At 41.4% G+C, this 16031-nt stretch overlaps 1 pseudogene; it reads right to left on the bottom strand.

Annotated features, from left to right (window-relative positions):
* Positions 1 to 11253: 11253 nt before the first annotated feature.
* On the bottom strand, positions 11254 to 12603 carry LOC145418252 (somatostatin receptor type 2-like; annotated as a pseudogene).
* Between the last annotated feature and the right edge of the window lie 3428 nt (positions 12604 to 16031).

Below are 16031 nucleotides of genomic sequence, written 5' to 3'. Positions count from 1 at the left end.
TAATGGTACTTGGGATTGGCCCTAAAACATTTGCCCAGAGTCGGACACGTAAAGTAAAAATGATGATGATGATAATAATAATAATAATAATAATAATAATAATAATAATAATAACCTGCCCACAGCGAGAAACTCAAGCACCTGGACACTCTCTCTTAATAAATAATAATAATAATAATAATAATAATAATAATAATAATAATAATAACCTACCCACAGCGAGAGACCTACTTTAAAACAAACTTACTTAACACAGAATTAAAATAAACTTGCTTAAACATACTTAAAACAAAACAAACTTACTTAAACTTACTTAAAAGACAAAACAAACTTACTTAAAACCATAAAACAAACTTACTTAAAAGACAAAATAAACTTACTTAAAACACTTACTTAAAAGACTTAAAACACTTAAAATAAACTTACTTAAAAAACATAAAACACTTACTTAAAACACTTACAACAAACTTACTTAAAACACTTAAAATAAACTTACTTAAAACAGACTTAAAATAAACTTACCTTAATCCTTTCTGAAGTGTAGGGTCCCTGGGCTAGGCAACACGGGCCAGAATATTAAAGCCTCAGTAACCAGTCCCCCCTCCCTTAGACAGACATAAAGATAAATAAATATAGATATACAAATAAATAGATAAATGGAGATAAATTGACAAATAGATAGACAGATTAATTGACAGATAAATAAACAGATAAATAAATAAATGGAGATAAATTGACAGATAGATAAATCGATAAATGGACAGATAAATTGAGACAAATAAATAGATAAATGGAGATAAACTGACAAATAGATAAATGGACATAAATTGACAAATAAACAGATAAATAATAGATAAATGGAGATAAATTGATAAATAAATAGATAAATGGAAAGATAAATTGACAGATAAATAGATAGATAAATAGATAAATGGAGAAAAACTGACAAATAGATAAACTGAGATAGATAAATAAATAGATAAATGGAGAAAAACTGACAGATAAATGGACAGATAAATTGACATATACATAGATAAATAGACAGATAAATAAATAGAAAAATGGATAAATTGGCAAATAGATAAATGGACAGATAAACTGAGATAAATAAACACAAATAAATAGATAAATGGAGATAAATTGACATAAATAGATAAATGGACAGTGATTGACAGATAAATAAACAGAAATATAGATAAATGGAGATAAATTAACATAAATAGATAAATGGACAGATAAATAGATAGATAAACAGATAGATAAAATAAAACCCATCACGTTAACACAATTTATTAAAAAAATACAGCTATACATACAGTGTTAATTCACGTATAATGCTAAATGAATTATTCTCAATTATTCTCCTTAAATAACTAGGATAAATGGAGCTCCTATGACCCATCTGGATAATTATAATGGTGGTGGGAGTTGGGATTATTTCCAATTATTTCCAGGGGCGACTTGGAGGCGATTTGTTTGTGGCCACCCCAAACGGGATTGAGGCGTCTGCCAATAGATAGATAGATAGATTTCCAATTATCACCATCTCCATCACTTATCACCATCACCATCAATTATCTCCACCAATTTCACCATCACCATCAATTATCTTCACCAATTTCACCATCACCATCAATTATCTTCACCAATTTCACCATCACCATCAATTATCGCCATCACCATCAATTATCTCCACCAATTATCACCATCACCATCAATTATCTCCACCAATTATCACCATCACCATCAATTATCACCAATTATCTCCACCAATTATCACCATCACCAATTATCTCCACCAATTTCACCACCACCATCAATTATCTCCACCAATTATCACCACCACCATCAATTATCTCCACCAATTTCACCATCACCATCAATTATCCCCATCACCATCAATTATCTCCACCAATTATTACCATCACCATCAATTATCTCCAATTATTACTATCACCATCAATTATCTCCACCAATCACCATCAATTATCTCCACCAATTATTACCATCACCATCAATTCTATTCACCAATTATCACCATCTCCATCAATTATCACCACTAATGATCACCATCAATTCTCTCCATCAATTATCACCATCACCATCTCCACCAATTATCACCATCTCCAATTATCTCCATCACCATCAATTATCACCTTCACCATCAATTATCTCCACCAATTATCACCTTCACCATCACTTATCTCCACCAATTATCACCTTCACCATCAATTATCTCCAATTATCACCATCAATTATCTCCAATTATCACCATCACCATCAATTATCTCCACCAATTATCACCATCTCCATCAATTATCACCATCACCATCAATTATCTCCACCAATCACCATCATCAATTATCACCATCACCATCAATTATCTCCACTAATTATCACCATCTCCATCAATTATCTCCATCACCATCAATTATCTCCACCAATTATCACCATCACCATGAATTACCTCCAATTATCACCATCACCATGAATTACCTCCAATTATCACCATCACCATCAATTATCACCACCACCAACAATCTTTATCAATTATCACCGTCACCATTATCAATTATCAGCACAATGGGTCATAGGAGCCACACAGCAATATAATAATCTACGAACAAACACCATAATTACAGTGCATTCTGACTAGTAACCAAGGAGACGCATTTACTCCAACCTGACAAAGATCCATTACCCCTTCCAGCTCTGTTAGCCAGGTAATTTGACTAGTAACCAAGGAGACTCATTCCTACCTAACCACTTTCAGCTCAGATGATGGCCAGGTGTAGTCAGATTGGAGGCTTGATCTGACTAGTAACCAAGGAGACTCATTCCTACCTAACCACTTTCAGCTCAGTTGATGGCCAGGTTCAGTCAGATTGGAGGCTTGATCTGACTAGTAACCAAGGAGACTCATTCCTACCTAACCATTTTCAGCTCAGTTGATGGCCAGGTGTAGTCAGATTGGAGGCTTGATTTGACTAGTAACCAAGGAGACTCCTTCCTACCTAACCCCTTTCAGCTCAGTTGACGGCCAGGTGTAGTCAGATTGGAGGCTTGATTTGACTAGTAACCAAGGAGACTCATTCCTACCTAACCACTTTCAGCTCAGTTGATGGCCAGGTGTAGTCAAATTGGAGGCTTGATTTGACTAGTAACCAAGGAGACTCATTCCTACCTAACCACTTTCAGCTCAGTTGATGGCCAGGTTCAGTCAGATTGGAGGCTTGATTTGACTAGTAACCAAGGAGACTCATTCCTACCTAACCACTTTCAGCTCAGTTGATGGCCAGGTTCAGTCAGATTGGAGGCTTGATTTGACTAGTTACCAAGGAGACTCATTCCTACCTAACCACTTTCAGCTCAGTTGATGGCCAGGTGTAGTCAGATTGGAGGCTTGATTTGATTAGTAACCAAGGAGACTTATTCCTGCCCAACCCCTTTCAGCTCGGCTTGATTTGACTAGCAACCAAGGAGACTCAGTCCTACCCCATGGAAAGGATTAATCGGATCAACAAAAGAGGATTAGACCAGATTCGTGGAAGGGATTAACTGGGGATAAAATACTGGCAATGAAGGCTGCCTATCGCCGTTCCCCTGGCGATTTATCTTCCCTATTTCACTATTATATTCCCTTGTGTTACGCATTTTAAATACTGACCGTTTTTAAATACTGACCGTTTTTATATACTGACCGTTTTTAAATAGACCGTTTTTAAATACTGACCGCTTTTAGTAGACCGTTTTTAAATACAGTACTGACCGTTTTTAGTAAACCGTTTTTAAATACTGACCGTTTTTAAATACAGTACTGACCGTTAAGTGACCGTTTTTAAATACTGACCGTTTTTAGAACTGACCGTTTTTAATACTGACCGTTTTTAAATACTGACCGTTTTTAACACTGACCGTTTTTAAATACTGACCGTTCTTAATAGTGACCGTTTTTAAATACTGACCGTTTTAATATACTGACCGTTTTAAATACTGACCGTTTTAATATACTGACCGTTTTAAATACTGACCGTTTTTAATAATAACACAAAGGATGAAATAGGTCCAATAGGAGAAATCGCTGGAGAAGGAGCGTTAAGGGATCCACAAAGCTGGCAAGGAATTTGACTAGTAACCAAGGAGACTCAGATGATGGCCAGGTGTATGGAAAGACATCAAGGGATCCACAAAGCCGGCTGGAATATGGCTCTTTGTCCGAAACTCAAAAATGTAAAGGAATTTTTTAACATTACATATATGCTTACATTCTAACAGCTGAGAACAGTACAATGTGCTCAGCTAACGGCGGGAAATGTACACTAAATAGCACTGTAAAGAGAGGCTACAATAATAATAATAATAATAATGAGTAATAATAATAATAATAATAAAAAATACTCATCATCATTATAATACTGTAATAATAATAGTAGTAGTACTAGTAGTAGTAGTAGTAGTAGTAGTAGTAATAATAATAATAATAATAATAATAATAATAATAATAATAATAATAATAACCTCCATTTCATCTCGACACCCACCATACACAATACATTACATCATTGCATCATACATTCTACAATTTACACAACTAACACATACAGTATAAGAATAATTTTTGGATATATATAACACACTAATAAATTCTCTACAATAAATTTTGTATGTATATATATTCCTTTCAGCAAAATAAATCAGTCTGGTTAGAGAAGAAATTTTTAAAAGATGCCACTGTTTTGAATTTGAAAAAGAAAACGGTTAGAATTCTTTTACAACGGATGTCTTTTTGAGAAAGAGAGAGAGAGAGAGAGAGAGAGAGAGAGAGAAAATAATGATACAAGATGGAAAATAAAATAATGATACAAGACAGAAAAAAAATGAGTAGTGACAGAAAATGTGGTGTTGTCATACTGAAAGGAATATACAACACTACACCTACTGGTACACTACACCACTACACGTCAGTATATGTGTAGCAGCAACATACACTTAACAGCACCAACAAACACTGCTACGTAAACCAAACAGGAGTATATCTATGGTGATACACGCAGACATAAGGAAGTAATAACGTGCTGCTTCTCGCCTACATCGGCTATATTCCACTGGCCTACAAGACGCACCTCAATATATACGGTTTTCATTTTCGCTTTATGTCAGCCTTCGTAACCTAATGGCGGCTCTCCATGCTGCTTGATCTCTGGCAGCCTCCCTATTCAGTCCCTTATCCCTGCTGTCACACGCTGTGGCCTTGTCTCAGGTCTTTTTCAGTTTGCCTCTCACAACCCTACCCCCGACGGTCACGCCTCTCATCTTCCGCACCCAACTGTCATCCTCCATCCTCTCCACATCCTCAAACCATCACAATCTACCCCTCCTCATCCTCTCCACATGCCCCAACCATCACAATCCACCCCTCCTCATCCTCTCCACATGCCCAAACCATCTCAGTCTACCCCTCCTCATCACAAACCATCAATCTACTCCTCATCATCACAACACCAACACACTCCAGTCCCATCATTCCTCTCAATTCTTAAACCAGTGCTCCCTAATACCCGTTCCTAAGCGATGTAATTTGCTTATTACATCTTGCTATCCTCTTCTGTGATACTATCTCCAACATCACTATACTCTGCATATATAACAAACATAATTAACCGCCTGTATCCAAAAAATAATTCGCTAAGGAAGAGGTGCTAGGGAGCTTCCTTAACCCTCACATGTGGTTGCCTGAGTGGGTGAGGGAATCTTTGACTCTCAGTTATCTTTAATTTTTCTCCCTCTGTCTGTATTTCCCACTGCCTATGACCTCCAGTCTTTCCAACGCAGTGTGTCCAGGCATCTCAAAATGAACGCATCTTGAATTTGGCTCTCTCTTTTTTTCTTGGAGGGAACAACCTTGTGGGCTCCTATCCATGGCTTCCTTCTTCCTTACATAAAAAACAAAAGTGATTCATTTACTAAGGGAAAGGAGCTACGAACAACCCCAAGCCAGTGAGGACAAAGCCTTATAACTACAGACACAAAACACAACGTAAACAACTTGAATGCTATATGGAGACTCACGGCAACACAATTTCTTTTTCGTTTTACCGACACAACGTTTATATAAATCTTTTTCACCCTATTTTCGCTATACAAATCCTTCTTCCTATTTTGGCTACGAAGTGCAAGTGTATTTCCTTTACTACGTGCAATAAAAACTGATAATTGAGATACGGAACTTTATACTGTCCTGTGTGTGTGTGTGTGTGTGTGTGTGTGTGTGTGTGTGTGTGTGTGTGTGTGTGTGTGTGTGTGTGTGTGTGTGTGTGTGTGTGTGTGTGTGTCTTACCTAATTGTATCATTATAGGAATGAGTCAAGCTCGTACTGTCCCGTGTGTGTGTGTGTGTGTGTGTGTGTGTGTGTGTGTGTGTGTGTGTGTGTGTGTGTGTGTGTGTGTGTGTGTGTGTGTGTGTGTGTGTGTGTGTGTGTGTGTGTGTGTGTGTGTGTGTGTGTGTGTGTTCAAACTGCCAAAGAAACCGGATTTTAAAATGTTGATATTTGTGTTTTCTTTCATAAGGCAAATGTTTCTGAAGGTACTACTGCAAACAGTGATATCCATCCACTCATTGGGTGAAGGAAAACGAACCTCTTACGCGATATTTTGAAAAGTCTGTTAGTTTCTGAGGATCGCATTACTGTTTCAAAAATCAACGTATTCTTGTCGGTTATGGGAGCTCCCTAACACCTCTTCCTAAGCGATTTACTTTGATTACTACACCTTGCTGGCCGCTTCTGTGTTATTTGAATCATTCCAATATCGCCACACTCCGTATAAATTACGTACAAAGTGCTATTAGCTAGCCATATCTAAGAATAAATCGGTAAGGAAGAGGTATTAGGGAGCTACCTTAATCGAATACAAGCCCTGCTATTTATTCTATCTATCGTAAGGAAGTAGATAAATATTAGTGTCCGCAATAGTACACTCGTCAGCCATACTTTCTACCCGCCCTTACCCATGTCTGCAGGTGTGGGTGGCTATGAATGTAAATTCTGTCTTACTGTAACCCACATCAGTCTCCTCTGTACCTGCGTGTCCCGTGGGGATACTTGTATGGGCGTAGCGATACAAAACTTTCAACCACACCAGCAAGCATTCAGTGTGGACGCAGCCTAATGTTCGAGAAAAACGCTCAATCAAAAGGCTATATATTTTTTTTTACGACTGCAAAGTAACAGCCATTTTACAAACTGAGTGTATCGTATCGTATCGTTTATAATGGCTCCTACGTGCTTGCATGCGTCGGCCTTGGTCACCTAATGGCGGCTCTCCACACTGTCAAATCTCAGGCAGCCTCCCTATTCAGTCCCCTATCCCTGAGGTCACACTCTTTGACCTCGTCCCCCGTCTTTTCCGGCCTGCCTCTCACATTTCCTCCCTTCCACACCCATTTGCCATTCTCCACCCTCTCCACATGCCCAAACCATCTCAATCTACCCCTCCTCATCACAACACCAATACACTCCAGCCCCATCCTTCCTCCCAAACCATCTCAATCTACCCCTCCTCATCACAACACCAATACACTCCAGTCCCATCCTTCCTCCCAAACCATCTCAATCTACCCCTCCTCATCATAAACCATCTCTATCTACCCCTCCTCATCACAAACCATCTAAATCTACCCCTCCTCATCACACCACCAATACACTCCAGTCCCATCCTTCCTCCCAAACCAGCTCATCACACCACCAATACACTCCAGTCCCACCCTTCCCCTCATATACTTCGTGTTAAAAGTGGCAGTTTGAAGCTCTGACAGACTGCATAAGGACCAGTAATCTCAAACAGGCGCAGTTTAAATGAGCTCTGAATTAACAGCATCAAAAACTGGCCCAACATTTTCGTCTGGGGCAACGCTGATTGTAAATATAAAACGGACAGGCTGTTTATCGCTCACACACACACACACACACACACACCAAGCAGTGGCTGACGTGTAAACTGCGAAGGGTGATCAGAAAGTAATGACAGTTCGTGCTATAACATGAAAACCTTGAATGATGGGAGGTAGGGGAGCAAGGAGAGTGCAGAGTTGTCTGTCCTTACGAGTTTGAACTTGTCGCCGTATGGCTGACTTTTCTTGTTTTATTGTTGTGAGTGAATGCTTTACTCTTGTTTTTGCTCTCTGGCCAGAAACATGGATTACTCGAAAGAAGGCTGCAGGTTCTACATTTTTACGAGGTGGAAACTGGGAAAGAAAGCAACAGAGATTCGAGGGGAATTATTACAAGTTTATCCAGACACTACTCCTTCCCTGGAAACTGTTTCCCGCTGGATTCGTGCTTTCACAGCAGGAAAAACTGAATTGAAAGATGAACAACGCTCTGGACGCCCCCGGACATCCGTGACCGAAACAACAACTGTCCGTGCACGGTCCATCATTGACGAGGATCCTACTGTAACTCTTAGGTTCTTAGCCTTGGAGCTTGATATCAGTTATGGGAGTGCATATGACATCGTGCATGAACAATTACACCTGAGGAAGAAGTGTTGTCGATGGATACCCCATTTGTTGACTGATGAGCAAAAGGCTGAACGGGTGAGGATTTGTCGTGTCTGGCTTGCTGAATTTGAACCAAATGGTCCAAAACGGTTCTCAGATGTTGCTACTGGAGATGAGTGTTGGATTTCATTCTTCACAACCCGTGACAAGCAGTCAAACATGGTGTGGTTGGGCGATGAAGACCCTCGACCTCAGATTTTGAAGGAAGGATTTCACAGCCGGAAGCGCCTTTTCACCATCTTTTTCAATTCTCAAGGACCAATACGCGTGGATGTGATGCCTGAAAAGTCCACTATCACAGCCCAATACTACACAGACCAGGTCCTTCCACAAGTCTTGGAACACAAGGCCAACACCGCACCAACCCGCCGTCGGTCTCGCCTTTTGCTGCACCACGACAATGCTGCACCCCACAAAGCTCGTCTCACTATGCAGTACCTGGAACAACAAGGTATAACTCTGCTCCCCCACCCACCCTACTCCCCTGACCTGGCTCCCTGTGACTTTTGGTTGTTTCCAAAAATTAAATCTGCCATCGCTGGGAAGCAATATCATCGCATCCAAGACTTGGCACGGACCGTCAATTCAGAACTCCGACGTATACCGTCTTCAGAGTACCACACTTGCTTCATGAAGTGGAGAAAGAGAATGGAACGCTGCATAGAGGTTGGAGGGGAGTACTTTGAAGGAATGTGAGTCATAGTTTGATAGTTCTTCATGCTAATAAAAGTTTATGGACTCACTGTCATTTCTTTCTAATCACCCCTCGAAATTCACACAACTCACTCCCTCGTCCATTCCGATTCCCTGCAACATTTGCCATCCACCTGAAACAGGGTCCAAGTGGGGCCAAAACCGTTGCATCTTCTCAAAAAAATAATAATATATATATGTGTAAGTATATTTTTTGCATTTATATAATTCACTGTATTCAAAAACTGACAATCATCTTTCCTCAACTGACCATAACATCTCGTCAGTTAAGGAAGTTCCCTAACACCTTTTCCTAGGCGACTTACTGTAATTACACCTTACTGTCCTCTTCTGTGTTATATAAATCCTTCCAATATCATTTCGCTTATAAAACCATACTGTCCTATTCTGTCCTACAAAACTCCTTCTAACATCGCCATACTCTGCATAAATAGCATACAAACGGATATTACAGGAAGCTCCCTAATGCCTTTTCCTAAGCGATTTAGTTTATTACACCTGACTATCCTCTTAACTGTGTTACATAAATCCTTCCAACATCGCCATATTCTGCATAAATAACCTAAAGCTTCCTAACATCTTTTCCTAAGCGATTTATTTTACACCTTAGCCTCCTCTTCTGTTACATAACTCCTTCCAATATCGCCATACTCTGCATAAATAACGAACGGGAGGATATTAACCAGCCGTATCCAAAAATAAATCGCCATGGATGAGGTGTCAGGGAGCTTCCACACTCCAGGTCACATCCGTTTGTTTGTTTGTTTGTTTATTCGTGAAGCTACGGTATGGAGAGAATTATTGACCTGGTAAAGAAGCTCCCAACACCTCTTCCTTTGTGATTTATTCCTGGACAAGGCTGGTTAACATCCTTTTGTATTTTATTTAAGAAGAGTATGGCGACATTGGAAGGATTTATATAACACAGAAAAGGGCAGTAAGGTGTATTCAAAATAAATCACTTAGGAAAAGGTGTTAGGGAGGTTCCTGTAATACCTTTTTGTATGCTATTTATGCAGAGTATGGTGATATTAGAGGAAATTTTGTATGACAGAAGAGGATAGCAAGGTTTTATAAGAGAAATGATATTGGAAGGATTTATGTAACACAGAGGACAGTAAGGTGTAATTAAAATAAGTCGCCTAGGAAAAAGTGTTAGGGTGCTTCCTTAACTGACACGAACACAAATCAGAGTCTGAAAAACCTGTCCTCATTCCCACAGTCCTTTCACCTTAACTTGGCCCAGATTTTCGTCCTTTTGCAGCTTATTTCACGTAGCTCAGTGGCAGAAAAAGACAATACTACGGCTCTACATCCTTTCCATAGCACTTCTTCGTGACTAGCATCATATTCTAGTGTTAATAAGACAATGCTACGGCTCTACATCCTTTCCATAGCACTTCTCCGTGACTAGCATCATATTCTAGTGTTAATCTCTTGTTACAACTAAGCATTCAAGACAGAGAGATGGCAATTTTAGGCCGTTATACTGTACAGCACTTCTTCGTGACTAATATCATTCTAGTGTTACTTTCTAGTTGTAACTAAGTATTCAAAATGGAGAGATGGCAATTTTGGGCCAAGTTTGACAGCACTTCTTCGTGACAAGCATCACAGTGTCAATCTACGGTTATAACTCAGCATTTTAGATGGTGAGATGGCAATTTTAGGCCAAGATAAAGTGAACAGACTGAGGTTCTCCCAACGGTACATAACATCATCCGAAGCCAGCAAGAACCACCACAAAAAAGATGTTCCCGTGTCCAGTGGGATACATACACATCAGCTGAGAAGATCGACAACAATGACTATTATGATTATTGTCTTCTTTCCATGACTGTGGCTAATATCGGCTACTCTAGGGTTTAAAATGTGCTAAAGTATTACATATTATCTACATACTGAGAGCTGGGTTACGCTACCATCATCACTTACACAAATAGTAGGTAAATGCTAAATAAGATGGAGGAAAAAGGGTGGGGTTCATTGGAGAAGGTCTGGGAGTTTGGGGCCGGGTGACCTTCCGTTCCTGACGCTGTGGTGGTCGTCTGTGGTGGTGGTGTTGGCAGTGGTGGTGGTGGTGCTGGCAGTGTTGTTACTCAGCTTGGCGTTGGTGGTGGTGACGGCGGTGGAAGGCTCTTTGCTGAGTCCACACTGTGACGTTGTTCCCTCCCCGGACTCCCCTCTCTCGCTTGGTGACCCTGGAGCGAGTGGAGTTTCCCTGCTGACGCATGGGAAACATTGAATTCTCCGGCTTCAGGGCATTGTTTACATCGCGTCCGGCTGCGCACGTGCACGCCTTCATGAAGCTCTTCTTGAAGTTGTCGCTGAGGAAGGCATACAGGATGGGGTTGAGTGCGGAGTTGATGTACGAGAGGCAGGAGGAGAACATAAACAGCACCACCATGAAGTTGTTGTGGGCTTGCTTGGGTTGGCTGAGGATGAGAGTCAGCTGCAGGACCCAATACGGCAGCCAGCAGATGACATAGACGGTTATGACGGTTAAAACCAAGCGTGTGACCTTCTGCCGGGACTTCTTCTTCTCCTTGGACTTAGATTTAGGGCCGACAGTCTTAAGTTTGTGCAGAACCAGGGTGTAGAAGATGAAAATGAGCGTCAGTGGGATTCCAAAGGCGAGGGCAAAGGAGTAGCGGATAAAGGCAATTTCCCCACGGACTCCTCGGTCTCGTCGGGCCAGAAGATGTTGCAGTTGTCGACGCCGTTGTTCTTGAGGGTGTTGGAGTACATGAACACCGGCACAATCATAAGCGCCGAGAGTGTCCAGGCGGTCAGCGACACCAGCTTGGAGATCATTGGGGTACGGAACTTGGGAGAGCTTATTGGGTGGCAGACGGCAATGTAACGATCAGCACTCATGATGGTGAGGAAGAGGGAGCTGGTGAACTGGTTGAGGGACGTGGTGATCATGTACAACTTGCACATGATTGACCCAAACGGCCAGTGACCCAAGAGGGACGTGGTCATGAGGAACGGAATCCCAATCACAAACAACTCATCCGCTATGGCAAGGTTGAGGATGTACAAATTGGTCACCGTTTGCATTTTAGTGAATCGAGTGACTACGTAAATGACCAACGTGTTTCCGCAGATGCCAACCAAGCACGTCAGCGCATAGAAGAGCTGCGTAAGGACGACAGCCGCCATGCTCATTCCGCTTTCCCTTCCCTCCGAGTCAAACAGTCCCAGGCTACAGTTGGTTCCGTTGCTGACATCCGTTCCGTTGTACGTGTCCATCAGCAACAAGAAGGAGCAATTGAGCGGAAATCGGTCGTCCATCTCCCCCAATGTGTTGTTCTCCATTTCGCTCGACATCTTGGCCAAATGCTAAAAAAAAATGCTCAACTTCGGATCATCGCTTTAACGCTCTGTATTCTGAAGCTTGTATTTTGTATCGGCTGTATTTTGACCTTTGCTGTATTTTGACGTGCACTTTTTTTTAGTTTTTCTTTTTCTTCCCTTCGTCCTTCCTTCCCTTCTCTTTTTCTTCCTTTCTATCTTCCCTTCCACCTTCCTTCCTTTTTCTTCCCTTCCTCCTTCCTTTTTCTTCCTTCCCTTCCTCCTTCCTTCTTTCTTTTTCTTCCTTCCCTTCCTCCTTCCTTCCTTTGTCTTTCCTTCCTCCCTCCTGCTTCCCTATCTTTCTTTTCCTCCTTCCTTTAAGCAATAGGCTATACGGTTTTTATAAGTTCATGATGACAAGTTAATCTTCTCTTTTCAATCTTTCTTTCCTGCCTTTTCTGTCTTTCCCGCTTTCGTTCTTTCCTTCCTTCAAACATACAATTTACTTCTAATACATTCGCTCCTTTATTTTCTTTCACTCAATACTTTTACACAACAGTACATTTCCTTCCCTGGTATTTTTTGCAACAACATTCCCATTTATCGTTATTTTTATTTTACTAAACCTTTTTTATTTTTCATTCTTCCACTTAATTCTACTGTTTTAATCCACACCGTCATCCACTTCCTTCCTATAATATTTTTCCCATTGTATACGTTTTACTAATTTGAAACTCCCGCCATTATTTTAACCGTCAAATGATCACGAACACTCAACCCTTTAAAAATTTCTCAACTTCTTACTATATTTACACGATTATTATTATTATTATTATTTTACGTTGCTACTAATAATTTCAATCTTATTTTTTTCTGCAACTAAATGATTTCTTTCAGCCTCTCTAATAAGGTCAATCTTATCTAATCTTTACTATAGAACGTACGATTTAATTCACCTTTCCTCTATGGGCGAAAAACTATCACTAAATGCTACAAATTGATTCTGTTCCGTTTCCCCTCAAATAAATTCAATCTTATTTTCCACACTCAAAGACGATTTTTCTGGTGTTTAAGTGTGCTCCAGAGGGTTAAGTGCGACTGGAGACGTGGAGGGGTTGTTCATGAGGAGGGACGCCTGGAGGTCCTCTCGTTAGTCCCTCACTGGATGCGGCGTCTGACTTCTCTCATACACAAAATCGTACCTGTGGGTGGAGTGATGCGTTAATATTTGATTTTTAACAATAATAACTATAATAATAATAATACCTTAATAATAATAATAAGCAGTAGTAGTTATAGTTGTAGTATAGTAGCAGCAGTAGTACTAGTATAGTAGTTGTAGTAGCAGTAGTAGTATATAGCAGTAATAGTAATAATAATCATCATCATCATCATATCATCATCACCACCGCTTCACCACCACCATCACCACTACCAATTTATTATTTAAGCAGCAGAAAAGGACGGCAAGATGATACAAGCAAAATAAACCGCCTAGGAGGAGGCGTTAGGAGCTTCCTTTAATACCGTTTTATAGGTTATTTATGCAGAGTATGGTCATATTAAAATTAATTAACAGAAAAGAATATGGTGAAACAAGCAAAATAAACCGCTTAGGAAGAGGTGTTAGGGAGCTTCCTTTAACATCGTTTTGTAGGTTATTTATGCTGAGTATGGCGATGCTGAAATTATTCAAAATTATTTAAGTAACAGAAAAAGACGGCAAGGTTTAACAAGCAAAATAAATCGCTTGGGAAGAGGTGTGAGGGAGCTTCCTTAACAGACGAAACTACAGGTAAAGAAACAAATTGACACTAGAATCTCATACTAGTCACGAAGAAGTGCCAGGGAATGGATGTGGAGCCGAATTATTGTTTTACCGTTACTGAACAACGCGAAGCAAACTTTTAAAATACAAATCTGAGCCAAGTTTAGATGAAGTGCGTACAGGAGGGAGAATAGGCATTGTTTAGCATAGTAATTGAGAGAACAGTGCTGCCGTGTTGATTGCCACACATTTACAAACTCAAAATGCGAGAAATGGCGGGAAAACGGGCGGAACGAAACGATGGGGAAGGCGGAATGGAACAATGCGATACGGAACGGAACGACGGGTAAACTGGTGGTGGGGTGGGGGGAGGCTGTGGTGGTGGTGGTGGTGATGATGATGATGGTGGTGGTGATGGTGATGATGATGGTGGTGGTGGTGGTAATGGTGATGATGGTGGTGGTGGTGGTGATGGTGATGATGATGGTGGTGGTGGTGGTGATGGTGATGATGATGGTGGTGGTGGTGATGGTGATGATGATGGTGGTGGTGGTGATGATGATGATGATGGTGGTGGTGGTGGTGGTGGTGGTGGTGGTGGTGGTACGTATTCATGATTATAATGATGATGGTGAACGTCAATTGGTCAAACGGGTGCCATCACGCGAAGGCATACCTCTCCACCCCTCCTGTAACCCAACTATATTGAACTGGGTGGTAACCATAACACAGACTAGTGGAATAAGGGCCCGTTCACACATCGCCGAATGAGATGCCGAATGCGCGCCGAACCGTATTCGGCCGGGATTCGGCCACAATCGGGCCCAAACTGCCCGAATTTGGCCTTTCTGTCTGCTGTCTGTTTGGTGTCGCCGACAGTATACCGACGAAATAGAATGCAAACCGAACGCAAACAGAATGCGCACAGACGCCAACCCGAAACTCCTATTTTGAAAATTAACCGTTATTTTTTCGGTACGACATCGGTACAGCATCGACGATGCATCGCCGATGCTGTACCGAGGGCATCCCGAGTGCATACCGAACTTCCCACGCCCACCCAGGGGTGTATATATATGCGCGTACCAAAAAGCCCATCACACTCCCAGTTCCAACAGAGCAACAATGGACATCACAGCAGTCATCCCCAGCGAAGTCAACAAGCAAGCCGTGGTCCTGTGGAGCGAAGCACAGATGGACTCCCTGCTCTACCTACCTGTACCTGGAAGATGAGGAAAAAGACCACATTCCACCCCGGAGGAGGCGCAAGATTCGCCAGAAGAGGTCCTGTTGGTCCCGTGACTGGCTTCAACGACAGAAAGAATTTGGCCAATGGGAGAACCTTCTGCAGGAGCTGATACTGGAGGACAGGACATCATTTCGCAATTTCCTACGCATGGACGAGGACCTCTTCTGTGAACTCCTTGAGAGAATTCGTCCTCGAATCGAGAAGCAGCGCACCTTCTGGCTGGAGCCCTTGGAGTCAGGTTTGAGGCTCTCCATCACCCTCAGGTACCTGGCCACCGGGGACAACTACCGCAGCCTTTCCTTTGGATTCCGAGTACCTCCCAACTCTATCTCCTGCATCGTGTACGAGACGTGTGAGGCCATCATCGCAAAGTACATGGACAAGGTGATCGTTTGCCCATCGACAGCCGAGGAATGGAAATAAGTTGCGAAGGGCTTCTCACGAAGG

The sequence above is a fragment of the Coenobita brevimanus genome, chromosome 113 (genome assembly GCF_032717465.1).
Source record: "Coenobita brevimanus isolate Jiangsu-jjx chromosome 113, ASM3271746v2, whole genome shotgun sequence".
NCBI lineage: Eukaryota > Metazoa > Arthropoda > Malacostraca > Decapoda > Coenobitidae > Coenobita > Coenobita brevimanus.
This window is presented reverse-complemented; position numbering and strand designations above follow the sequence as displayed.